At 48.1% G+C, this 27,428-nt stretch overlaps 1 protein-coding gene and 1 long non-coding RNA gene across 4 annotated transcripts in view; one reads left to right on the top strand and one right to left on the bottom strand.

The window, feature by feature from the left end:
- The window catches only part of LOC144152972 (uncharacterized), a 225,594-nt gene that overhangs the window by 93,844 nt on the left and 104,322 nt on the right, over window positions 1-27,428 (bottom strand). The window lies entirely within an intron of this gene.
- LOC144151753 (protein Wnt-7b-like) overlaps window positions 1-27,428 on the top strand; it is a 118,334-nt gene that overhangs the window by 35,431 nt on the left and 55,475 nt on the right. The window contains exon 1 of one of the 3 annotated variants that reach the window (XM_077682879.1): window positions 2,642-2,745. The exons of the other annotated variants lie outside the window; for them this stretch is intronic. The gene's annotated coding sequence lies outside the window, so the exon portion shown is untranslated. Of the gene's footprint in view, window positions 1-2,641; window positions 2,746-27,428 lie in introns of those variants that run through there. 3 annotated transcript variants of the gene reach the window in all.

Raw genomic sequence — 27,428 nt, 5'->3', positions numbered from 1 at the left:
GCATTGTGGCTTGACATGGTGATAACGTGTTTGCTGCATCGTGTGTGTCGTTTTGGTTCCGTAGCGGTGCCATAATAGAGATTCGTAGCTTCTGAAAACGATGATGTGAGTCTTCTTCAGGCTGGTTACATGCCCGCTTACGGGAATTCGCCAGGGACGATAACACAGGCCTGCATTGGGCGCGAAAAAATTGTGGCTTGAATTTACCCTACATTGCGTGTGCATTATCCTGGTTTCATGAAACTACCACAGCGCCTACGCGTAACTTTTCAGTACAGAGTTCCGATTTGTCTGCGCCCTTTTCACATTTCCACTCAAGGGGACTGGCTGTAACGCGTCCTTCGAAGTATACACCTAAGTATATGCCTACTTGATTTGAAAGCGAAATTATTATGGATCTCCCTCGCGATTCTTCACTGCTACATTATGGGGTTTTCAAGCGTGTTTCATTCAGATACCATAATAGAATATCTTATCTTCTCAGTAGGATGATGATGATGATGATAAATTTGTGTTTGTTGGCGCAAGGCCAGCTAGGGGAAATAGCGCCAAAGACATGGTTATTTATGATACACTTCCAAGTGTAAATATTAAATTATTATAGTAAAAACAAAACAAACGTGAAGCGAACTCATCTCATATCACACATGATATGAGATGAGTTCTAAAAAGTGAATCTCTGTCAAAAATTTAAAAGTACATTTAACCAAAAACATGGGGTTATCTCCCAGAACGTATGTTGGATGCAGCAGAAAGTTGTATCTGCATAGCGCTGGAAAGAGTTTATACCCTGTAAAGAGTTTATGTCGTCTTGTGTCGAGTGCTTTGCATTGTGTGGGGATGTGTGTTACGGATAAGCCCTCTCCGCACCTGCTTAACAATGGTCTCTTGGAACCAGTGAGCAGGTGTGAGTGTGTTACATGTGTGTGGCCTATCCGTAACCTAGCCAAGGCAACTTCAGTATGTCTGTTGCGTGTGTCAGTGGTGTATGGTTCCAAGAGTGGCTTTATTACGTGTAGTTTTTTGTCTGCATGTTCATTCCAGTGTACTTGCCGTGTTTTGCGAAGGAAGGTGTTGTCTGATGTGTGGTTTCGGGTCGGTGTACGGCAGCGTTGTAATGTTCACTGTATTTGTAAGTTCAGCAGTAGTCGCCGTTTTACCTGCCGCCTCGTTACCGGAGATCCCAGAGTGACTTGGAACCCAGCAAAGGACCACATCAATTTTTTTGGAATATACAGACATGATGGTTAACTTCTCAGTACATAGTTCGAAATAATGCGGCGTCCCTACCATGCTTTACCACATGGTATGGGAATGACAAGATAACGCCGACATCGACCCTACCTCAAACCTCTCCCGAGAGTAGTGGGAGAGAGAACTCTCCAGCTATTGCCCCAGCAGACAACTGCAGCTGATCGACCATGCGAAGGCGGCGGGTTACTCCGATTGTTCTCTGGAGGGGGGGCTCCACCTGCAGGATGTTTTATGTTCTGATTTAGTAAAGTTGTACTCTCTCTCTCTCTCTCTCTCTCTCTCTCTCTCTCTCTCTCTCTCTCTCTCTCTCTCTCTCTCTCTCTCTCTCTCTCTCTCTCTCTCTCTCTCTCTCTCTCGGGACTGGTCACATACTCGCTGAAGGCATTCAGAGGCGCACGTCTGATTCGCCGATTCCCACGTGGTTACGTCCACAGCATACATACACCAACAATCTACTGATGACCGGTTGACAATCATCTGAGGACCGGTCCGATGACAAACTCCCTCTGAACAAACTGAGGAAGTTTGGCAGAGAAGAGCACGGTGGCCGTCAGTGGGCCACGGCCGGCGAACCAGTTATAATGCTCTCGGATTTGCATCACCTGAATAATCTGAAGTTCCCCAGTAGTTTTTACTAAGTCGGGTCGGAGCTATAATTATTCCCATAAAGTTATCTGCTGGAAGGGTGACAACAAAGAGACACAAGGCGTCGCATCTCCCATATAGGCAAAAAAAACCAACGGTTTGCCGGCTTTCGAAGGCCAACGTTAAATCTTATGTTGCAAACCGATGGTGTCGTCTCGTCTTGGATGTTTATCAGAAATCACAACCCCTGTTGCGTAGCGAGCAAAGCGCAGGTCGAGGAAGGTTTTTTCTTCTTTTTAACAGAGAAGCTGTTGAGCAAATCGTTTGTGTACCGTGTCCGCAGTTAAAATACCAAGAAAATGCCGCGCGCTCGTGGACGCGTGCGTCGAGCGCACGTTCAACAAGCCAGGCATTCCCACTTAGGGAGATTGGCCGACATTGGCCACAAAAACGCCAGCGTTCGCCGTGTCGTGGCAACATTTGCTCGGAACGAGAAAGACACGTCATAGTGTACGCTCCTCGTTCGTTCGTGTCGTCATGCGCATGCGCTCTGTACCGTAGAAGAGCCGCGACTTGAATGGCGAAGCTTCTGGCCGCGGCCCGAATTGGCCCGGCCGCTGATAGCACGTTACTAGAATAAGCTGCTGATAGTACGGACTGCCGAGGAAGAGACCGCGCTTGGAGAGGCTCGGCGTGCAAAGCATCTGCTAGACACGGTAAGCCGTGCTTGCAGAGTGGCGCACGCAAATGTTGACCAGAACGACGAGCTGACTCTGGCCTTGCTCAGCATAAGGTCGTTGAAATATCATGCCACCGACGTCAACCACCACACCACAACGATACTAAAACTCCACTTTGTGTCCGTCAATGACCACCTACAACAGGTTCACCATTCAAACCTCGCGCGTGAGTGCAACCTTCCCTGATTTTTTCTTTAAATTTACGCTTACATTTCTGCAGAGCGTGGCTAGATCGGTGTCCACATCCCCACGCTATAGACACACACAGTGCACGGCCGTTTGTTGGTTGGAGGCGAAAAACGAAGATGCCCGTGTGTCGGAATTGTAGTGCACGCTACTGATCGATCTAAATTAATATATGGCGCTTCAGTACGGAGCACCACGTGGCACCTGTGTAAGCCTTCGGTGCGCTCTCACCTCCCCAAAATCATTGAATTTACTTAAAGCGCACTTCCGTTAAGCTCTCCCACGCCTAACGTTTGTCTTCATTGTAGATGTGGTCTTTCTTGCCAACTGTGTACGACCAACATGTCCAAGTAGCCACTCTAATGCATTATAAGATATATGCTATGCAGTCTGCCGCATCAGTTTAGAGCTTCATATTTCGGCAAGGCCAAGCCATACCGGGAACTTATTCACGCCTCTCCCTTTACTCTATTCATTCGTTAATAAGAACCTTACGGAGCTCGTAAAGACGTCTCCCGCGAATAGAGTAAGATGTAAGCGCCTCCGGTGTCAGCGAAGAAGCTCTGTTCGGACCGCCCACTTAACATACTTGCCCAAAAGGTGCGCACGGAAGTCACGCGCGTTCCTTGACTAAACCGACGATTTCACGGGGCGGTGTCTCGGTTGAGGCCGACCATCGCCTGTCGAGTTTATGGCCCATAAAACAGGTCCTGGACTCCTTAAAGCGGCCCACCGCCAAGCCGAGGAATAACGTACGCCAGCGACGACATGTCAGACGCGTGGGCTGCGTGCCCACGTCGTCTCAGATCTCCACGGGCTCTGGCTATTAGAAATTCTCTGTTGACAGCCTGTTTGCCCAAGGGTTCAGCGTTACCGACTTATCCGATACCGGAGGAAAAATTTATAACTACGTCTAAACGCCTACTTCCTTTACGCCTACTTGCCTATACCGTACGCCCACACGGCCTTTCACGCACGCCTTAATGGAGGGCTTCGATTTGATAGTTTGATAAGTATACTGATAACGCTGTTTCTTCCACGTGCCCCGAATGTTGGGCCGGATTTAAATGGGCGTCTCGGCGGTGTTCGTCTGTGAGAAATACGGCCACCATAACCTGGAAACGAGCCCCCGCAAGTAACCTTGTATTCGCGTCTTGGCTGTTGAGACACCGTCGCTGTCGCCTTCTTGCTAAGCAAATGCGGCTCTTTCTTTTAAGCTTGATAGTTTTAAAGGCGATAGTGCTTCTTAGGCTACTTAAGCGCCGTACAGCGCATAAATTTTGGTCTGTCTGTGACTCGATTCAAACACCCCAACAAAGTGAAACAGAAGCTGCACAGTCGTCTTATATACCCACAGCCAAATCTAAACGTCTAATTCTGGTGTTAATGTGCATACTTGCCAACATTGTTTAACTAGAACCAGACATTACGCAAATATAAGGCAGACAATCAATACAAAAGTGATATTTGCGGTGTTCTTTTATTAAAAAATTCATGGATTTTATGGTTGAATGAAATACTACAGAAACTGCAGAAAATCGTCGCCTTCTGTTGCCCGCGCTATTATAGCTCTTGGCGGCATTTAAGAAAATTAAACGGCAACCGTAACAAAAGGTTCCACTGGATAGGTTCCACGTTCCGCTTGAAACACTTGTGGAGTAGTGCCGCGTGTTTCTGTGAACGTTGTAATATGGTGCCACGATTCAATCGCGTCTCCGCCGTACAGCAGCGCTGGCATCGAGATACCCGACTTGGAGCAGTGGAACGCGGTAAATTTAAATTGACTTGGGCAAACCTCTACCGTGTTATCTTGGGAGGAACGAGACGGGAGAGGATCAGTATGAGAGGTGAGCGGGAAAGAGAAGGGGGGCATTTACTTGGCAACGGCGCCAATTGACTATCGTCTTTCGGCGACGACATTTGCAACGAAAGGAGCAGATGCGCGGGTACTTTTATTTTACGCAGCTGCACTGCACGCCTGTAACTGTGCGATGACCAAGAAAACTAAGGCGCGAAGACAGATAACGAAACCTTGTTCAAATTGTTTCCGAAGTGGTTCTGACATTTTCCAAGCGTTAATGGGTAATTAGAATGAGAGACAGCTGGTCGAGTTGGAAGGGGTTCATATTCAAAGTTTAACTGCGTGAAAGACGGATACAAGAAAGGACACAGACGAGCGCAGTCTGTGCTCCTTTCTTGTATCCGTCTTTCGCGCAGTTAAATTGTTAATGGGTAAACCCGGCGAATGAAAGATACGGCGAACAAACATTTCGAACGAGGATTCAGCATGTACACTGCTCGGAAGCGTTCACCTCCTTCCTCGAGAAACAAGCCGACGGCATTGAATTTCAACTAGACTAAATTTACACGCGTCACATTCAACCCCTAATCTGTATCTTCACTGTTCCTGTGCATGTTCACTTCACTTCACTGATCGTGCAGCGAAACTGACCGTGTTAGGCGGACTTATCTGCGTAATCAGCAAATCCCGCAAAGGAAAAGACAATAAGTTTCCCAGAAAGAAAAATCAAGATCGGTAGTTGGGGAATGCATGCGAAATCTCTTAACGGGTAGGTTGAGGAAGAGGCAACTCCTTAAAGGGACTCTGCAACACTTTCGATAAACCCTTTCACTCTTTTTCTTAGCGTCTGAAAGCATAGCGAAAGCTACGTTACCGCCAGCACAGCGCGGCACTGCGTGGTTCGCTCGTCGCAGCAGATACGCCTTCCGTTTCTGCTTTGCTTTTGTGGCTTTCTGTTTGAAAGCGGTTGTCGAATGCCTTCATTGCTGCAACCGAAAGAAAAGCGGCCACTAGCCGCTACACCGCTGTAATGACGTAATACCAGCGGCCGAAGAACGCCAAGACAGGGAAAGAGAGAAAAATATTTTGGGGAAGTTTCAAAGTTGTCTGACGGGCATAGAGCAGTAATTTTTGGCTGAGGTACTTGGCGATCCCCTAGTCTAAGTACTGGGCGCGTTGGTTGGCTACGTTCTGCAGGCATTAAAGATTTAAAAAAAATTGAAAGGAGTGTTGCACGTTGCCTTTAATGAACCGGCGAGGTCACCCAGACCAGCCACCCGACGCAGGGCGAAGCACTCCTGCCATGGTCTTGCCTTCGTTCCTCGTAGAAAATTTATCCCTCAGGTAGCGGATAGCTTCTTTTCAAGGAGTTGTCAAGATGTAGAACTGTTTTTCAGCAACCAGCCAGCGTTGTCGGCTCATTCGGTTGTCATTCATGCAAATTTCTCGCTTTCAGAGAAATGAAACGCGTCCAACAGTAGCCGTAAGCCGGCCCAACTGTCCGTTTGCAGTCCGCGCTTCAAGTGGCGCCAGTGAAGGGCCGCGACAGGCGGAGCCCACACGCCATCAAAGCAGGGGCGTGATTTACGCTCCTGCCAATGTATTTATAGGCGCCGCGTCCCACCCGCGTGCGCGTTGAAGCCGGAACGTATCGCTCGGACGCATCTACTCCGTACCGTGTGAGTTATGCCCGGCGCGGGGGCAGCGCGCGACATACGCGCTCATCACTCATGCAGCGAGTCAGCACCCTGTTTCAGCGCCCCGGAGATATCCAGCGGAGAGATGCCGAAGATTCGACGACGTCGCCTCCTGGAAAGCGGGCCGGCTAGCGGCGGGAGGTCGCGCCCGTAGGGACGGCGACGTCATCGGGGGTGCATCGCGTCGTTTCGCCCACGATTGCGAGTCGGCGTCTTCGACGGTAACGGCGGTGCCGTCAACTCGTTCGGACGAAAAGATTACGACGTTGGGCGCATGTGGGCATACACTTGGGTGGATTAAGATCAGGGTGAGCGGGCACGAGCGCGGAGTCGCTCGCGCCGAGGTCTTTATGCGCTCCGCGGCCACCGAGCTTCACGGGAACGAGAGATTCGGAGGAAGATGAACCGCGAAGTGTCCCTTCGCATTGAAGCCGAAACTAGATGATGGGGCTTTGCTGTTTGTTGAATTTAACGCTTCAGGCCCGCGCCCAAACATGCGCATGCACGCACGCACGCACGTGCGCACAACTAATGCGACATTCAGCTTCTGTTTTCTATTTCTTCGTTACGTTGGAGAGCACGTCACAAAGTGCCCAGAGCAAACCGGGGGCCTGTTCTCGACTACACTGGATCGTAGCCATCCATGTTCCCGAGTGTCTATGTTCTTATTAGAGATGTCGGTTTTCATAAAAATTTTAAGGAGCGAGAAAAAAAAAACAAGCTTTTTAGGTTTTTTGCAGAAAAAATATGAAAAATTGAAAAAAGATGGTTCCGCAGATCTATGAAAATTCGGCATACCTACCAGATTTGGGAGTGCCAGAAGACCCCAGGCCTTGCCGCAATAACCTCCCCCTCCTACAAGCAGTGGGTGAACCGCCTGACGAGCCCGGACCTTGGGATCCAGCGTGAACTTGTGAAGAAGACCTGGACCGCCAGCCGAGCTCAGGGTATCCCGGAATAGGGAAGCCACCCACCGGGCGGGTGTCCTAACATCTCACCAGCTTGGCAAATAAAAATTTATTCATCATCATCATCTGAAGGCGAAACTCTTAGATGTTTCAGTAATCCCGAAAAGTGACCGTAGGGGCTGGCGGCTACACGAATAAAACCAGATTACGGCCGCTGTAAAAAGAAAATAAGTTTTAAAAAAATTCCCCCGCACCTCCCCGAAGGGAATCGTGCAGAAATGCGAATGCATTGGGTGCACCGATGAGTGTGTTGCGAGTAATGGCGTAATTAATGACGAGAGTGTGAACGTAATCATTTATTCATCAGCACCCGTTTGTGTTATCGTTGTACCTGACGGCCACAATCACTGTCTTTTGATCGCTAAAGTGCACGGTCAAAGGGTATTTGAGAAGCATACGCGCGTCACAGTTTCGCGTAAAGACCAGATCAATGCAACTCCCGTGAATGGTAGTGGGGCACGTGTCGAAGCCGGCAGAGAGACAATGCATAGAGTGCCTGGTCTGCATGTACTCGACCAGCCACTCGCCACTCTTCTTGCGCACGTCAACGTTGAAGTCGCCAACCAAGACTATGGGGTCAGAGGGTTTGGAGCGCACGCGCACACTTTCCATAGCCGCGTCCAGAAATGCATTCGCATTTACGACGACGACGACGACGAAGGCAGAACTACGAGGCGCGAACGCACGTGCGACGACGATGACGACGGCGAAAGAAATGCATTCGCATTTACGACGACGACGACGACGAAGGCAGAACTACGAGGCGCGAGCGCACGAGCGCGCGCTCACGTGCGCTCGCGCTGGAGGAATGCAGGCGCACGCCGGCCAACGGAGCAAGACAACCCCCGGCTAATAAATGCATTCGCATTTAAAACATAAAACATACATAGAAACTGATTTTGGTTCAAATGGGATATGAACCCGGGCCGTCAAGAGCCGCAGTCATGTGAGGTAACCACAGCCCTAGCCCTGTACCGTGCCAGGATAGAACAAGAATTATCCGGATGCGTGCCGCTTGGCAGCTGCATGTGACGGCATCGCAAACACGATGCAGCAGTGAAGAATTCTTCAATAATCACTGGCTTTCGTCTTCAAATCACTTAAGAGACTTGAGTTCACGATACATTTTTCTGTTAACACCGAAACGAATATAATCGTTACATGCTACATCCCAGAAGTCTCAGTAGAGCTGTCGCTCTCGAAATGTGCGTGCGATTTCACGTCAAGGCATTGATTTCAGAAAACATTTCCCTCAATTCACATTGGTCGCATCACAACAAATTTCCCTGGAAAAGATGCGGTTTTCTTGTGTTTTGTTATTCAATATTGTCCTGGGTAAAAAACGAAAAAAAAAACAACTTTTCTCTTAATGATTTTTTTTTCCAGCCGCTCATATCTCTGTAGTTCCCATCGGAGTTCACTTTCGCCATAGAGATTGTAAGCCAATCAGAGAGGTGTTGATTTTGAAGCTACCTTGGTGTGGCGGCACCAGGGCAAATATATACGTTGCATGACGACCCGGAGAAACTGACTGACTGAATAAACTTATTGAAGTAAAGATGGAGAAACGGGAGGGGGAGAAAAAGATGAGGTAATCACAGGTTGTCCAAAGCTCCAGGGGCTTCTGCTGCCGTTTTCACACGGATGGTTAGGTTCTTTTGGATATGTAGGTCAGGGCTGGCCAGGGCGGCCTCCCATTATTGTAGGGAAGTGGCAGGTCCTTTAGATAGACGGCCCCTGCCCAGATGTTTGGGCAGGTCCACGTGTCGTGGAAGAGGGTAGAAATCTGTCCGCATAGCACGCAGTCTTCTGTGTAATCTGGGCGCCGTTGTGAGAAAATCTTCGCCCAGTGAGATTTATGATGGAAAGTGTTTGTATCTTTCGTAACATCTGGGCCTCTATTGCCGTCACCCCGCGATGTGGGAGAACGCCAGGAAACAGAGTGTTACATACCCAGGCGAAGCTTTTCAAGGAGGTGCTGCCGCCTGGGACCAGGTGTAGAAAATACACACGCTAAATGCATTTGTCGGCCGTATACTACCAAGCCGACTCTCGCGTTCGTCCACGTGCATGTGTCTCTTGACTGCGCTTGAAAGCAAGACGATACACATCAACGAAATCGAAAATGGAACAAACCCCACCGTCTAGGTTGAGGCATCTCATAGCGCTTGCTAGCTGATAGTACTTGTATCTATTAAAAAGGACATGACAAGTAAACGTTCCTGCACACACTTATTTCACATTCGCGCCTTCTTGACGCATCAGTGTTTGTTTCAGAAAAACGCGCAGGAAAGCTCCACCAATCTAGGCTCACCCCTAATCCACGATTTGGGATTTCTGAAAATGCACTGCGGGAAAGTGTACGGGTGGTGCTACTTGTCTTCACGCTTTTTGGCATTTTCTTGGGTAATAGCTTCTGCTGCTGCGTGTACTGTATTTTTATTCACGACACGGTAATCTACTGATATAGGCCCACTTACGTTGACAGTTTATCGTCCCTCTAACATATTGAGAGGCAATGCCAGGAGACTTGGCGGACGACGTTTATTCCGCTAGCGGTACCCTAGCCAGAACAGGACCAATGCCGATGACGATGACGGCGCGTCCGAGAAAGACGAAGAATGATGAGATGATGATGGACGCACGCAATGCAGCGACGGCGACGAAACGTGAATGAGGTATTGGCCAGTCATAATACTTAGCTATGCCCCGATGACAGTACCTTTAAGATTCGCGCTTACAATACGTATATAAGGATGGTTCCGATTTTTGGCTCCGTAGGGAATTATATAGATTATATAGTCTCTTTTAACAGCGGAGCTGTTTAAGGTCTTTCAATGTCCGGCGGTGGTGCTCGTCACGCCAGGCGAAGGTACCCCGCTGGGCTGACAGATGGCGCCACCGCCTCGACGGTCATCCATGCGCGATGTCGGCACGCAGCGCAGCTCCACAAGACCTCCGTGGGTGAGCTTCTTGTACTTACGTACTGCAGCGAGTAACGTACTGAGCGACCGCCGCCCTTCCGGAGGGGGCCAATAGCACTGCCAAATACCTCTGCCGTCAAATACCAGTGCCGTAGTCGAACAAAGTTTGCCGTACAGGAACCGTACTCCTTTGGCCGTACTCGCCCACCACCGGCCCTCAACTTCCGTATACCCTTACCGCGGGCCCAGAAGCCTTCCCAACACGATGCGAAGGCCGTCCAGTGCGCGAACTCCGCTCGTACGCCAGAGCACGCTGCGCACTCGCCATATATGCACCAAACCGCCGTGGGTGAGCTTCGAGCACATACATACCGAGGCAAGTGTCATTGTGAGCGACCCTATATCTTCTGCGGAAGATGGCAGCCGGCGTGCTGAAATGACCTCCGCTGTTTCAGCAGATTTCGCGGGCACGGCACTGGTTATAACTTTGGCAAGCGAGAGCTTTCTTAGAGGAAACGATGGCGTCCTGTCAAAAGAAAATAATAATGCGTTTCCTCATAGACCCGTTGGTCGACCGAAAAGCTGTCATGAGATCCGAGTCTGGACACACGGCGCGTGCATGAAACCGGGCCTCCATTTGTCAAAACAATTACTTTAAAATCTCCGAAAAGAGAGCGGTTCTAGCTAAGACTATACACGCATCGATCATGAAGGAGTAAAATAGAAGTACAATAGTGTACCTGTATCTCATAAACCACGTATCAGTATATACAGTTATCCCTCGTTAACTCGAAGTCAAATAATCCGCTGTACCCGCCGCGTTGGCTCAATGGCTAAATCATTGGGCTGCTGAGCCCGAGGTCGCGGGTTTGATTCCCGACCGCAGCAACCGCTATTGTGATGGAGGCGAAAAGCAAAAACGCCCGTGTGTACGAGATTTCGGCGCACGTCAAAGATCCCCAGGTGGTCAAATTTAATCCGGAGCCCTCCAGTATGATGCGCCTCATCGCCTGCGTCGCGTCGCCGCATTAAACCCTACAATCAATCAATCAATCAATCAATCAATCAATCAATCAATCAATCAATCAATCAATCAATCAATCAATCAATCAATCAATCAGCAAATCCTCTGAAAAATTTCGAGATAAGCGGAGTTTAGAGTTGAGCGAGATGCCGGAAATTTGTGGCCAGGTCACTGAAATAAAAGCTTGTGCTGATAACCAAAGTTCCACAGCGCAGGGGAGCTTTCGTGATAAAAGCAAAATGTTTCGCAGGAAAAACGAATTTTTTATTATTTCTGAAGAAAAAAACTGCGTGATGCTCGCCTGTTTTGCGTTTGCACCTGGTCCCAGAAAAGCGTTATCGAGCTTCTAAATTCATCGCATCAATTTTTGGTCGCCACCGCTACATTCTATATGGCTGCGAAGCGGACGCAGCATGCTTCTTGTTTCTGGCGTTGCACGCACTTCTGGAGGCTCCTCGTCGCCTGCATGATCAACTGCGCCGTCCACAGCCATCCTAACGATTTAGGAGTCGAACAGCACTCCGATACGGGGACGTTGGCCTTGTACAGCGCGTACTCCGCGTAAATTTGTTGTTTAAGGGGTATTCACACGACGCACGTGTCCGCAGCCGGACTGGTGACGTCGCGTGAGGTCAGCAGACGGCCCGACTCTACGAAGCATTCGCACGAAGGATAAAGCAAGCAGACGACAGCGCGGACGAGCAGAGCACACTCTCGACGCGTGTACCGTCTGCACGTGGCGAAAAGCGCAACAGGTTCGAGTGGTTGAGGGTAGTGGAAAAGATGGACGCCGACCGAAAGCGTCGTTGCGCGGCGGTGGCCGTAGCGTTGGCTTCAAGAACTATCCGCGTATAATTACGTGTACATGGTGGGTGAGAACGCATATATTCAAAGATGTAGCGCCCACGTTTTCTGGTTCTGTGTTTCCTGAAATCCTGATTCCTTTGCTGTCGCTCCAACCACTTTACCTTGAATTCTCGGCTTTGAGACGTAGTTCCTGACGTTGCTGCGGGCTTGCGTCACTACTCATTTTGTTATCGCCGCTGGGCAGGCAGTTGACGAACGCTGCGATCAGTGTTTCGCCCACTCGTGTTTGTGTCTGACAAGTCAAATGCCTGGCGCGAAGGCACTGCACCGCCGTGCATTGACCGTGTCGAAACAAGCATGCGTCCCGCGGGAAAAGGATTCAAGAGCAAAAAAATTCCCGCGCCTTCCCGCGAGGGGAACACGAGTAAATGCAGAGCATTGGGGCCTCAGTACTGGTTGAAGGCAGTGTTGCTTCCATCGCTTCTTCCGTGATGCTGGAGTAGCAGACACGAGTAAACGTGGGAGCGAGCGTCAACCAAGGAAGGAAGGAGCAACGGAGTGACAAGCACGAGCGACCGCTAGCGGCTTTATATTTGCAGCGTGCGCAGTAGAGGGAGAGCGGTACGGGGGGGGGGGGGGGGGGGGAGAGCGCGCATGCGCAAGCAGCGCGCGCTCTTCTACGCCCCAGCGCGCTGCTATCACGCACCTGTTACGCCGAGACACGGCCAGACTGGAGGAGCGGCGAGCACGCACTTTCATATGAAAGTGCGCGCCCGCCGCTCCTCCAGCCCGGCCGTGGCCGAGACCGCGACGGAGCGTTCCGGGGGTGACGAGCGAACGGGCTGACTACGACGCATGCGCGCACCTGCTGCGGACGCGGAGCTGTGGACGCCGTCCGACGCAGGAAGAGGCGAGGCTAAGAAATGCTCTGCATTTAAAACATGTCAACAAACGAAGGAGTAGTGGATATCTCGATACGCCCGCTGCTTCGAGCACAGAGGTATGGTTGCTAGACTATCCAGCCTTTTGCCTGCCGAATTGCAGCACATCCCCCGCCAGAATCGCGAACGGAAATGAAGTCTCGCATTGTAAGCCCGCGTCGTCCGTGGTCCGTTCGCTAGGGTCACAAATCGGTTACATCGTATCACGTGGCATGATTTTGGTGGTCCGAATCAGTGATTTCGTTCGCCGTGTGAATCGGCCTATCAGCTGCCTGTTGCGGACTTTGCATTTATCAACATTTCGAGTTATCCGTGGTCGCCCGAAGAAACGTTTCGAGATAAAGGAAGGCAGGAACATCGCGCCTGTGGGTGGTAAATGCACGGTGAGAAAAAGTTTCGACTTAACAGGTATTTCGAGATATACGAGTTGAAGGATTACTGTAGTTAGATCACGGCTAGGTCAGCTGGTATACCCCCCAGGTAACCGATAATTGCGCCACTAGCGCCAATTTGTCCCCTGGTGCTTGGTAGGCCAAACTGTCCAACTAAAAAACAACAAAAAAATCACTGATGCTGCTATGGCAACGCTTTCGTTGATGCGCGAGGAGGAGACGCCGTGCCGCTTATCGTCTGCTATGGTCTGAACGAGCGCGCCTGTCTTTGTGTGCCGCAAGCGTGAACAAACACCGCTTGCATTTTTGCTTTTCAGGTTGTGTTGCTGCTGCGCATCTTGATTTCGGCAGCTTTCAGTTGGTAATTTGCATGGACTCTCAGCACGTGCAGAAAACATTTGTTTGGATATATTTCTTAGTTGAATACGCGTGAGGCAGCACGCCCTGAAGCGCGGCAATTTTGTATGGGGCAGAAAAAGTAGTAGGCCGGAAATGTGGTTTATTCATTGATTTTATTAGCAACGTATGGCAAGCGAAGTTAAATACATGCCACAAAAGCACATAGCTGTGTATCTCGTATAGTAAGTACAAATGTCCGCATTCTGTGTCGGTTACACAAACATAACAGAAATCTTCGTACAATTCGTCGTGTACAGAAAATTGCTGCAGAGGTCACCGCGTTCATTTGCTGTACAAAATACAATTCTACAGAATCGATGTTTCATAAAAACACGCGTTTGTGAATAATAAAATGATTATTACGTGAGATGACGAGCTCATTTCGCCACCATTAACAACTTGCTAGCCCAAAAGACCCTTTATAGCTCGCGAATTTTCTGTTTAATTTCGCCATACATCACACTTGGTAAATGAAACAAATACCACCATGGATATAAATAAACACGTAAAAGTGAAACAAATATTGAGAGTGCAAACAAGGCACAAAAAATGTGTCCTAGCACAGGTTGAAAAGCGAAGCGCCGCTCGGCCGTCGCGCAGGTAACTCGAACTTCTCGTAACACGGAATGCCAGCGGTCAGCTGCCACGTAAATAATATTTGGGGCTTCTTTCGTGCTAGTAAGCATTCAGAGAAACTGATCTTCGGTACGCTCTAAAGCCAAACCAGTTCGTCGAAGAAGCATTTAGGCACATTAGCGCAACATAATTTCCAAGCTTTTCTCTGGTGGAAAGAAAATGAAGAGCAACCACTCACCAAACCGATACCGAAGCGAAATTTCCGTCTGCGTGTCCGCTGGCATCCATCAGCTCATAAGAAACTATCGACAAGTAGCTTCACATGCTTAGAACATTACGGACAAATGCATTGTACCAAACAAAAAGAAATTCACTGTAAAGCAACAGCAGAAGATGTTTCGGTCCTCCCTGCAGCTTTTTTGATAAGGATAGCACTTGCTTCTTAACTTTCACTGAATCAAAAGTGTGCTGACCGGCATGCCGTCCGCTGGGAAGCGGAAAAGTTTCGCTGTGTTATTCCTTCCCGAGTTGTCGCACCGCACAGCATCGAAGCACGCGTTGTGCCCTTTTCTCTGTTTCTCTGACATTTTGAGCCCGTTAGCACTCGCAGACACCAAAATTTTCACCTTCATGACATACTACAAAACTTCTACACGTGCACACAGCGAAGGCGGCAGGAGCAGACGGACAGGATGGCAGCAGAAGAGATAAGAGCGAAAGCGCCGCCCGTCGGCGCAACAAATGAAGCGTTTAAATAAATAAATAGGGTGCCAAAAAAGAAAACAGCCAAGAACACATTTTATTTCTACACACAATGGAATCAGTTTACTTTATTGCTGGGTATGTTGAAAAGATAAAGCCACATATGCAAAGTTGCTGAATTTTCGCTTGGCTACCAGCGTCATGGCGGCACTTAATTTTGCGATACCGAAACTAGCCGAAGTTTCCGGCCCCTGGTTAGATTGTCCGCGGATGCGTTCACTAGGTCTGGGGAAAATCGCCGCATGGGTTCGTTCTTCGTTTCCGATTTGGGTGTTTGAAGGTTTGACGATCGATTGGGCGCAATTTCAGCGAAGGTTGGACGAACTTCTAGCGACAGTTTTGTAGCGTAAGCTACACTGGCCGAGGTTGAGCAGTTTCGTGTGGGCCGTTAAGGGCTGTTCTGCGCAAGCGCGAAGAGCATTGGATTGGTTTGGATTGGATTGGATCGGATCGGATCGGATCGGACTGGATTGGCTTGGCTTGGCTTGGATTGGATTGTATTAAATTGGATTGTGTTGGATTGGAATCCAATCCAATTGGAGTACGGGTGTGTAGAAAATTGGGACTGCACATTTTCCGGTCTGCGTATTCCAGAGGAGTGACGTCATAGCCGTGGCAGACGCACTGGCGCCGGCGCGTGCCTAGCTGTGCGCCTCCGTTGCGCAGTAGCTAAGTCTGACGCGGCGCTGGAGCCGCTTGATAGCCGTTTTGCGTGGCTCCTGGAGAGCCGTGCTAGGGTGGCTAGCCACCATAGCCATGCTGCGCATGCGCGAAGAGCAGGGACTGGACTTGACTGGACTGGACTGGACTGGACTGGACCGGACTGGATTCATTGGATTGGATTTGATTGGATTGGATTTTAAATCGTTTTAGCAGGAGTAAGCATGATAATGATGTAATCCTAGACAACCAGGAAACTTAAGAATAACCAGCTGAATCATACTTAGCTTACGCTACGTATATCCCGGCATAGCCGAGCTAAGCCACTGCTAGTTTTTGTACGTTCTTTTGATGTGCGTAGCTTTCGCGCTTCTCTCAACTTGCTTTAGGAAGAGATGGTAAATCTTTTTCTATAATGGAACAGTTAAAAATTCTCCTTATACTTGTCATGAATGCTTGTCACAGATGCAAAAAGGATAGCCGAGCAGACATGTTTTTTTTTCGCCTCGACAGTAGCTCTCCTCTTTTTCCACTTTCTCCAGCATTATTAACAAGAAAATACACATTCATCTTAAATTATTGTTTTTTTTGTAGTACCAAATATGCATACTGGTATCTTTTGATACCGCACTAAGTCCTTCTGCCACCTCGTCTACTTTAGCTATGTAAATTCCTTCCTATGCACCACTTTTAGCGCTGTGCTTAGTTATAGGACAACTGACGAGTATACGAGTACTGAACTTTCCGCGCAGCATACCGCTTTTGCATTCATCACAGAGCAACCGGCACGTCAGTGGGAAATCTTCACGGACGGAAACAAATTCTTTACATATACGAACTCAGTGCTTCCCTCTCGATGTGGTATTACTGGGAATGCCAAGACGCACACCGTAGTATCGATCGCGCATGACATAGGTGTTCCAGCATTACCTATCCCACACCACGGGAAAGAAAACCTCAGTTCTTGCATCGATGATTGCCTGGAGCACTTTGCGGTCTACTTTGGCGGTCGCGTGGCATCACTGCGTCACTACGCGGCCCTTTAGTCTGTAGACCCCCACAGGAATTCCAACGCCACAAGGTCTTACAAATCCTGTCAAAGCTGTTCTACATGCGACTGATTGCCTACACAGAGCACTTCCGTTTGATGCTCCAACAGGCTCTTTACCTCCTTCGTCCACGTTGTGATGTGCGCGAAGACGTAGGCCCCCTTATTTGTGATAGCGCGAAGCTTTCTGCATCCAGATTGTCCATTTTAGTATCCCAGGGCCAGCTTCTCTGAGTAACACTGAACTTGAGCGACGTGTTGGGCCCCTCGTCGTGTCTATATACGAAATCCTAATGCAACCAAAGCTCTGCTAACTTTCCTAAACAGTACAGGTCTGGACCAATGTCTATAAATCATAGAAAGCATTTCGAACACAGTCCTTGTCCCCATCATATCTTTCATTACTATTAGTCCTTTTTCGAAACCATTTGGCGTACATAGCCAGCCTTTTGCCTAAATTACATCAAACCCGTGGAAAAAACGCTGCATGCAGATAGAAACACAAGGCGTCTTTCCCCGAGTTACATCGGCAGTCTCAGGAAAGAACTCTCTCTCTCTCTCTCTCTCTCTCTCTCTCTCTCTCTCTCTCTCTCTCTCTCTCTCTCTCTCTCTCTCTCTCTCTCTCTCTCTCTCTCTCTCTCTCAGTACAGTTGGCACAATTAGCTAGGCCATTCCGTTCTGGGCAAATTGCGGCAATTCCATGCCTATTCCATTCCTGGGTAGCGACAGAGGGATTTGATTTCGGAGCCATTCCAACTTTGGAGTGGTGACTATATATACGCAACGCATCATATTTAATTTGTACTATATAATCGGCGCGTTAACAAGTAAAGCGTCAGTGCACTAGACGGATGAAAACCTAAACTTTGAAGGCTGAGACAGAACTTATTTTAAACGCTGTTACTTCAGCTATTAGCTGAGTTGAGTAAGGCTGCGTAGTATTAGGTCTACAACTGTAGTTGCGAGTAAGGTTGACGTAGGCAATAGGGTATGTTATCTGCGGACAAGGTTGCTCTACGTTGTGATATCGGGATAAATGTGATGGCCCGTTGAATTTGCTTGCACGATGGGTGTAATGACACGTTTTTGGACGAAGTTGCTGGCTGGTTGGGTTGAGGCGCAGGATGTAATGGCACATTGAATGCAGTGCCACGTTGGATGCACTGGTCTAATTGGATGTATTCTCTCGGTAGATGTGCTGTAATGATGGACGTGCTGGCAATGTGAATATAATAGCTCGAAATTTGTTGTTTGTGTTCGCTGGATGCAATGGAATGAAGTATGTGTTGGCTCCAAGCAGAGCACGACAAATGCTCTTGCGCGGCCTACAACTGGATTTGAAGGAATAACCTAATTTGTTGTCGAGGCCGCTGTTCCGCTGTTCCTGCATGATCAAGAATAGCTAGAGAATGCAGGCACAGAAACGCTGTTTTAGCGCAAAACAAAAAGATTTGTCTTGCCTAATCAAGAAAGGAATATTACGAATACTTTAAACAGGCAGGGTTTACTCGGTAGGCAAGGCTATCTACAGACTAATGAGAAATTATTCCGCTTTCCCATCAAGATGCAACGGCCTACGGTATACAACGCGGCTGAAGGAGTCCATTACATGCGTGTTTTTCTTATTATAAACAAAGTTTACGCTTTCGGAATAAATAAAACGTAAGTTATCAACCAAAGCGCGAAGACAGCGAGCTCAGTCCCAAAATAAAGCTTCCCTTTCATTCAGCGGATGCTGAGAGCGCGTGATTTGTCCAGATACTGGCCTTCCCATCACTACAAATGAGCCTCCGATGCCACAAAAGCTGCGGAGTCATTCAATAATTGCCGTGACCTTTGTCAGCAAGACGAATTCCCATTCGAGTCACATTTCGAAAATCTTAAAGGTCTATCAACCATCAAGTAGCAAAAATTTGCATCGGCCTTCGCCACTGCCTCGACATATGGCGAGACCGCGATCGACGACCGAAAACACCACCCTCGCGTTTCGCAAAAGAAGAGTACCTGAAACACCAACGGGAGCTTCCTTCCGAATACTCCTCAGATGGATGCTGGAAACTGAGTTACAATATGACCTTCTGAGTCTTAAATGCCTCATTCCGCGAAAAACCATAGCCGGCGTTCTTGCCGATGCTGTTCTTGTCCGGTAAAAAAAGGGGGGCCGCCGCTATAAGGAGTTCATAAAAGAACGCACCTGTGATTTGATGGGTTAGGAACCCGTGCCTCCAGGAAAGCAGAACAACGCGCTACCACATTGTTGTTACGTTCATTAATGTTTTTTAACGTATACGTACAGGGTGAAGTGGTCCCAGTGTGGTACGGACATATAGCCTAGGGTTCCGTGCATTTTTTTTTCTGCTTGTGCGAACATTGAGTGCGGAAAAGCCGAGTTAATCGCGAATGCTCAGCTGTAGATGGCTGTTAACTGCGTGCGTCTTCCGCAAGGATGACGTCGTCCTCCCATAAAATCTAATACATTGAAAGGTTTAGAGAACACAGAGAAAGCCCGAGCGTGTTCACAACCTCAATGAGGATGGGCTATTCATCAAAAATGCGGTAAACCGTGCACGGGTGATTTCCTATATATATGGTTTCCTATAAATGGTTTTCTATATATACATATGGTTTCCTGTACCCTATATATATGGTTTACTATATCCTATATATATTGTTTCTTATCATATCTATAAGTATATCTCCATTTCCTAGAAACAGAAATATACTTGAAGCCGGCACCCACAAACGTTCTCACAGCATAACCATAAATTGACAAGGAAGATAAGTCGGCAGCCTTGTAGAGAGGTCTTGGCGGGAAAATTAAGTGTAATTTCATTTATGATTTTGGCTCCAAAAGGGACGAAACTTGCGACCCAAGAAAATACCGTGGTGCGTACATGTGGAATTTTTGTCCTAGGTATGCTACCGCTAAAACCTACCCAGCACTGGGCCGTGGGTTCCATTCCCGGCTGCTCGATCTTCTTTTTCTGACGAAAACAAAACACGAACCGCCCGTTTGTACAGATTTTGGCGCAAGTTAAAGAACTAACTTGATCGATAGTCCTCCACTGTGGCTAAGATGTAGTTGCTTAAGCGCCTGGAGCCGTTATTAGGACTTTGGTACCGCGAGGATGCACCACATGCCTTAACTGCAGTAAGGACTCTACAATATCGCGGATCGGGAAGTCATCTTCACTGAAAAGCTCATCAAAGGCTGCACCTGCGTGAATGACTGGCACTCAGACTGCGTTCCTTACCAGAATGCATGACAAAAAATTAAAGCTCCTTGCTTAAAAGAAAGGTGGTTGAAACTCGAAGCTTTTTCCCATACAACCTGAGTCAAAGGCATAGTTCAGAATCCAAGCTGCTTCGACCGTATTCTTTAAAGAGACGCATCATCTCCTTCTGCTAAGCATTATTCAGCAGCCAATAAGTTTTCCTTTGCCTTTTTGGCTTGTCTCCAAGGGTGAAGTGAAGCCGCCATAGGGCTTTCTGAAGGAGGTGGTCGATACCTTTCCCTTTCTTGCTGCGAAGTTTTCCCTGCACTACTTACCCTTTCAAGGAAGGCTTTGACGAACACTTTATTAGAGAGTCTGTTCCCAGTTCCGGTTTTTATCACCTGCCTTAAATTGGCCACCATAAGGACACTGTTTTGAAGCGTGTCACATATACATGTGTCTTCCGCCAAACGAAAAAACGTTTTTCTTTAAGCAACATACATCAACACTCCCAATGAAAACATGGTAGCGCGAGAAAGGAATGTCTGTTCTTTGGTCTGACAATTGCCGGTTATGTAGTCAACCTGAAACCATTGATCATTGCTTTGTTCTCTCCCGGGATGCGGTGTTTTCTTTGGGGGGATGTTTTGCAACGAACTGTTAAAAATTACGTGGACATTACCCCTTATACAACTCAGTTCTTGCCTTTTAGCGATGCTACTGGAGGGTCCTATGATATATTTGTTGTTATGGGGTTGTATAGCTTGGGGATGTGCCGCATGACGGACAGGCACGCGGAAACCCCTCGCCCAACCAAGTCCATTTTTCACGAGCAGGCTTGGTTGGTGCGGAACTTTTATGCGGCGCAAAATGACCCAACAAAATGGCTGCATCTTTTGGACGCGGGCGTGTGCTTGCCGGAGTTTTGAAGGACGACTTATTTTAACTGCAGTGATGTGCATCTTCTTGGATGACTGATAGCTTTTGTCGGCTGTAATAAGTGCAGTTTTTCATGCAGTAAAGAAAAAAAAAAAGAATGGCGCAACCGGGTAGACGTCGGATTCATAACGCGTGGGACCCATGTTCGATCCGACCACGGGACGAGCCTTCTTTTGTTTTTTTTTTGCCTTAGTGAAAACTTCTTGTGTAACTTGGCTTTCGTGCTGTGCTTTTTGGGTGTAACGGTTTGGATTCTGGACTTTGACTGTGGACTTTCAAGACATTGGCTTTCGACCATGGGAAGCTTCGCGTTTCAACTGTAGGTGCGTTCCAAAGTACGCTTTAGACGGATTTGTTGCCGAATTCGCGGAGAGTCCGCCATGTTAAACCCCGTTCCAATTCGAACGAAGCATTCAGCGAAGACTGCTTTGAGGAGACGGCATCGAAGTCAGCAACGATGCAGGCTACCTTCCTGTCTAAACTAAAAAGCGACGCCAGCGGTGCACGCTTTTGCGTACTAATGTTGTTGAAAACTAACTTATTCTTTTATTGAATTATTTAGCTTAGCTTGCTAGAGATGAATATGTTTAGTTTTAATTTTTAAATCGCGTATTGTTTGTAATAATAACGGTAATATTACTTACGAAACCCTTTCCCTTTGCTCTCTTTGCTTGCGTTACTCAACATGTCTGCTACAAGGTTGTCGTCTGCGTTGGTGACCGCTGCGCCGTTCCAATTCTTCTTTCTTTAGTTGTCTAATTAGACTACTTCGTAAGCTGTGTACCAAGCTGTCCGCGAATTGGAACGCAGCCTGTGTTTCAATTTACCCACAATCATCATCATCGTCAAAAGAAAGTTGGCTTTTCTGCAGTACGTTTAGCGGAAACGTCTCCATCAGTAAGGCATAGACAACTTCGCTTTTCTAAAGCAAAGTCACAGCTTCAATGTTTCCCTTTCGTGAAACTTCAACGTGAGCGACCCACCCAGCCGACTGCCGATTCACTGTCGTTTTGAAACGGAATCGTTCCTGCGCGCCGCTGGTCGAGTTCATCGCCGGAAATTCATCGCCTCGCATTGCTGCCACTGAAATCTCTCATTCAGAAAAAAAAATATGGCATACATATGTTTACATGTGGACACCTCGGGAAAGCTCACGGCTCACGTCTCACGAGCACGAACGACACTGACGCTAACATGTTCCCCATCCTGTCTCACGCTTGAGCACGGCCAAAGTGAAACGGCACGTAGCTATATGTATGTACGTATGATATATATATATATATATATATATATATATATATATATATATATATATATATATATATATATATATATATATATATATATATATATATATATATATATATATATATTCGCGGTCTACGATTCGCGGTCTGTACGCATGTTCGTACGGGACGCGAGCAATATAATGAAGCTAAAACACAAAGGTCGAGATGCATGCAGTGATTGCATTCCGCCTCGATTATTAAATAAGCGAGGCATCCAATTAAAGCCCCGGCGCGGGTGCGTATCGCTGCCGCAAGGTTGCCTGAAATCAAGCAAGAAAGCAAAAGTGGGGAACGCGGACACAGCAGGCGCGGTTAAGTGGTGCGGCGGTGCTTGGAGACCGAACTGTCCGACTCGCGGCGGCTGGAGGGAGGATCAGGAAGGGAGCGGCTGGCTGAACGACGCCGCCAAGCTATAAGGCTAGTAATCGGCGTAGAACTCTACTTCCAGCAGTCCCATCCTTGAGCTGCACACATCCTTTCAAAAAAAGATTCAGAATATGGGCGATGGCTTGGAACGATACTGGTAGAAAATTAAAAAAGGTGTCCGATGGGAGAAGGGATACGGTAGGCCTTTTAACTACTGGTTATCTTGGTCCGGCACTACTTTTTTTAAAGGGAGGCGAAACGCCAGCATCTCTGTATACGCGAGCGAAACACGCATACGGGCATTCCGACCAATCAAAAGATGCTCCGGGCGGACTATGATTAATGGCAGCATGATTTTGCGCACAGGTGGTCAGCGTCCTCCATCGGACTCAAAGGAAATGTTTTCCGGGACCACCTTCCTACCATTCCCATCTTGTGCATCCCACCGGGTTTTTGTGAGGTGCAATAAAGCAACCGCATAGACGCGACCTGAGAGCGAGACAGGTGAAAAGAAAAAAAAAGAAACGAAATAGCAGACTCCTTTTTGCTTCGCGGAGCCAATTCGTGCCTGGAATAAAAGAACGTCGCCTTGGCAAAGCCGCAAGCGAGACTGCCCGTCCTCCGTTAATGTCTGTGGCCGCTTCTTGCTCGGTGGTCACTCCCGGGCACACGTTGGAAGGCCAGTCGAGAGTGATCTGCCGTATAAGAGTGCGGATGACGTACTCTATCTCGATCGTTTACGGGAACGGTGTGAGCCGGATAAAAATGAGGTGCTGCTCCCCTCGAAAACGAGTCGGCAGGAATGCCACCCCTAGCGCGTGTTAAATACGAAACAGCGCTGCACTGCGGCGCATCTTTATGTTCTTACCTCGAGGAGCATATCGCACAGCTTGCGTCCTGGTTTGCGACCGTGCGAAACTGAGGAGATAGGAATCAACTCTTCACTGATTCGCAGTGCTGTCTGTATAAGCGCGCAAGTGCAGGAACAAATCAGGGGGGAAAGCTGTCACAGATGTTTACATTGCCTCGCCAACTGGAAGTATGTAAGGGAGGGAGGTGTGTACGAGAGACTACAGGTCGTACAGAGTGCAAAGGTCGGCCTGCAAAGCTAGCGCGTGGGTCCAACCTTGGTGGTCCTCCTTACATCACATACAAGACATGTTCAACATTGCCTAGGCGAAAATATATACTGCAGTCAATTAAATCACCCGTTCAGGGGTTTCGCGGGTAGGTGGGTGGTCTTGGTGGACCGTATGACCCCAGTTACGGATATCTCAGAAGCCTGTTTGTACACATATATGTCTTTGAGGCACGGCGAAGAAACTTCCTTCCCTCCGCCTCGCTTAACACACAGTGTGAGTACTGCAGAAACTTACGAAATAAAATGCTAGCCATGTGGGTTGACGTGAACATCTACTACCACCCTACAGCCTTCACAAGCAGAGATATCGTGAGTGGTGGGAAGAAGGCAAATAAAGAAAGAAGGTGCAGCAGGGGAGTGGGAAGATGGCGCCAGGGCTCTCACAAGTAATCTACGGCAACGTATGCTTTGTATTGTCTGCACTTAGGCTATTCCACTTCGAGATAAACAAATCAGCTGACAAGGCGATCGGCAAACTTATTTAACAAATCAGGTTTGGCAGCATGATTACAGGTAATCCTGCCCTTTAGAAAGCTCTCTCTCTCTTTCTCTCAAATGGCCGAACAACCAGCTGGCTGTGTGCGAGACCCATGCACGCACTACAGGCCACCAAGAACGAAGAAACCCTCGAACCAGTGCCGCCCACCGAGAGGTGCACATGTGCCGAGGTCGGCTCTCAAGTGCGGTCAGTTCCGGCTGATTTATGAAGCATCCCTGCGGACTGGGAAGGGAGAAAAAAAAGCGTGCACAATAATCCGGACCAAACAAAGGAGGCTTCCTGACCGAGCAGACGGCCCGCAGGAACACGCAGCGCGGCGGCAATGTTTGTATACGAATATGTGGTGTAGTAGCAACGGCGATTCTGCGTTCTTTCTCCCCGCACAGTGGTCAAAACGGCGGACGCACCCGCCCATTCGCTCGAAGCCTATCATCAGAGGATAAACCATGTGGGCAATTCATCTCCGAAGGAGGCAGCGTTTCACGGTCTGACGTTTCTGCGTAGGTGGAGGCGGGACGTTGCGCTCCGAGACGTTGCCCGAGACGCTGCGTACGTGTGCCCCCCGGTGAACCCGTTTTCCCTTGCTCCGGGTTTCGGTTTCCGTGAGCTCCAATTAGCAGCTTGGGCGTCCGAGGAAGCGTACCGCACTAATTTGTTTAGGCACACACGCGCGCACACCCCTAAGCGGATGCCCGCCTACGCGCGGAGGGGGAGGACGCCGGCGATGGTCTTTAAGAGCCGGACTTCGACCCGTCTGGATGACCGTAAGCATAGGTTTGGCTTTCGGAAGAGCTCCTGCTGTCAGAGTAGGGTTCAGAACTGAACGAAACAAAGATACCTTTAGAATGATTTCGAGGCTAATTTATGGACGAAAGCGCAAAATGTCACTGAGAAATTTTTCTTGCGTTACATGTGTGTTCCGAAAGGAGACAGCGAGAGAGAATGGTTTGTAATGGTTCTGGTAAGGTTAGCCTGGAAAAGTCGCCTAGCTTGCAACACCACATGTATAAAATATGAAATTGATGAAATGATGATGGTGACTATGATGACGATGATGCCCCGACTTATGTAGCCTTATTTAGAGAGTCTGATGAAGTCCTGTACTTCGCAGGAAAGTCAGTAGGGCTTTTGTCGCTAGGGATGCTCGTTTAGGGTTAGTCCAGGAGCCTAACACATCACTTAGTGCGAGTCTTCTAAAGAGCGGCTGGCCCAGGGACACTAGGAGGGACATCCTAGATACTGTGCACCAGACACAATAGCATATTATGTGGCTTACGTCCTCGCGCACTTCACAAAGAGAGAATAGGGGGAAGTGGCCTGTTACAGCTTGAAACGAACATGGCTTGTGTAAGCGAAATTCAACCGCACGCGGTGACCAACCGCTTCGTCATGCTTGGTCAGTCCATGAAGACTTTTAAAGTTACCTTGCGGGCTAATGGAGTGAAGATAATGGTGGCCCTTCTAAAAGTTGGTCTAGTTAGGTTTGACTTGAGTGCGTCTCACTAGCTAAAACACGACAGGGACCCGCCGCGGTGGCTCAGTGGCTAAGGCGTTGCGCTGCTGAGCACGAGGTCGCGGGTTCGATTCCCGGTCGCGGCAGCCGCTTTTCTGATGAAGGCGAAAAGCGAAAACGCCTGTGTGTACGAGATTTCGGCGCACGTTAAAGATCCCCAGGTGGTCCAAATTAATCCGGAGCCCTCCACTACAGCGCGCCTTATCGCTTGCGTTGCGTCAGCGCGTTAAACCCCACAATCAATCAAAACACGACAGGGAAGAAGAAAGATGCACAAACGACGCTCGCTAGACGACAACGTAAAATTTTACTTGGAACACGCGTAACAGAAAGTGTTAACACTTACTGAGTTCACATTATTGTCACCGCGCACTTGATAATCATTGTGGTGCGGTCATTTTTGTTTCCGCTGGCATTGCTTACAGTCGCAGGCTTGATCTTGCCATTGCCGTCACTCACTGTTAATCAGTTTAGATGGAGACCGACCTCCCGTTCCTTCCAGATTGTCGCAAAAAATTCATTCTCGGCTGCACTTAACGCTCACCGTCATCTTCTGTCAATGAATTTCTTTTTTCCCTGGATAAAATTTCTAACAAACATCATTCCAAAACAAAGATATCTTAATTGCAGGTAATATTAATATACATTTACTCCAAGATAATTCCAGTATGTATGCAGCTTATGCTGATTGCTTTACCGGTTATGTACTTGAGTTATTAATCACTGCTACACAAGAGGCACTTTTCGTGAAACTGACAGCTTATTAGAGCATGCTTTATCAAATGTTTCACCTCTCCCATCTATGGCGTTGTTGAAGTTGATATTACCTATCATTTTCAGTTTTTGTTGCATTCCCTAGTGAGGCCCCTCCAAACAGGCCTTCGTATTTCGCAGCTATCGTAAACGAAAATAAATTCATCGACACGATAACTTCTGAAGGCTGGTCCCACATTATTCACCGTCTGATCTCGTGGAAGCATTCACTGAATTTCTTAGCCTGTTCCTTGCAGCAAAATGTGTAACTTGCCTAGTGATCTATGGATGACAAGAGCATTACTGGCTAGTTCAAGAAAAAAAAAAGAAAACTTGTGTAAAAAAATAAGAGGCAAGAAGTAAATGCAAAATAAGTAAAGGCAAGTAAGAGGCAAAATAAGAGGCAAGAGGTCCCAGAAAAACACCGCGTCATGGCAAAGCACAAAACAATGGTCAATAGTGTCTGGTTGATTGCAGAAGCGGCAATGGTCTGACCAAGGGATAGGCGTTCCTTTTTTCACGCAGCCATGTTTTAACTGGAAGCGTTTGCGAATGAAGCTTAAAGAAAAACGTTTTGGAATTTGGCGACACGCACATACGCTTGACATGGTCTAAAACATTATTCTTATGATCCCGCAAGTATCGCCGGTGATAAAGAGGTACGGGGAATAGATTATGGATTAAAGTATTCGTCATAGCCTTCCTTGAAAGACTAAACAGGTACTCCAGAGAAACCCGCGCAATAAGGAAATGAAAAGTATCCACAACGTCTTTTAAAAAAACACATGGCGGCTTCTTGTTCACCTCACCCGTAGAAACAAATAGAAAAGGTAAATGGTAACTAATGCAGTGTCGAAGTATAGTACGCAAAACTGTATGCTCCACCAACTTGCAGAAGAACAACGGAGACACAAGTTGGTGCACAAACAAATGCATTAACCCAACACCA

This window comes from Haemaphysalis longicornis, unplaced genomic scaffold (assembly GCF_048455015.1).
Source record: "Haemaphysalis longicornis isolate Haplotype H1 unplaced genomic scaffold, Haemaphysalis longicornis Haplotype H1 scaffold_9, whole genome shotgun sequence".
Lineage (NCBI taxonomy): Eukaryota > Metazoa > Arthropoda > Arachnida > Ixodida > Ixodidae > Haemaphysalis > Haemaphysalis longicornis.
This window is presented reverse-complemented; position numbering and strand designations above follow the sequence as displayed.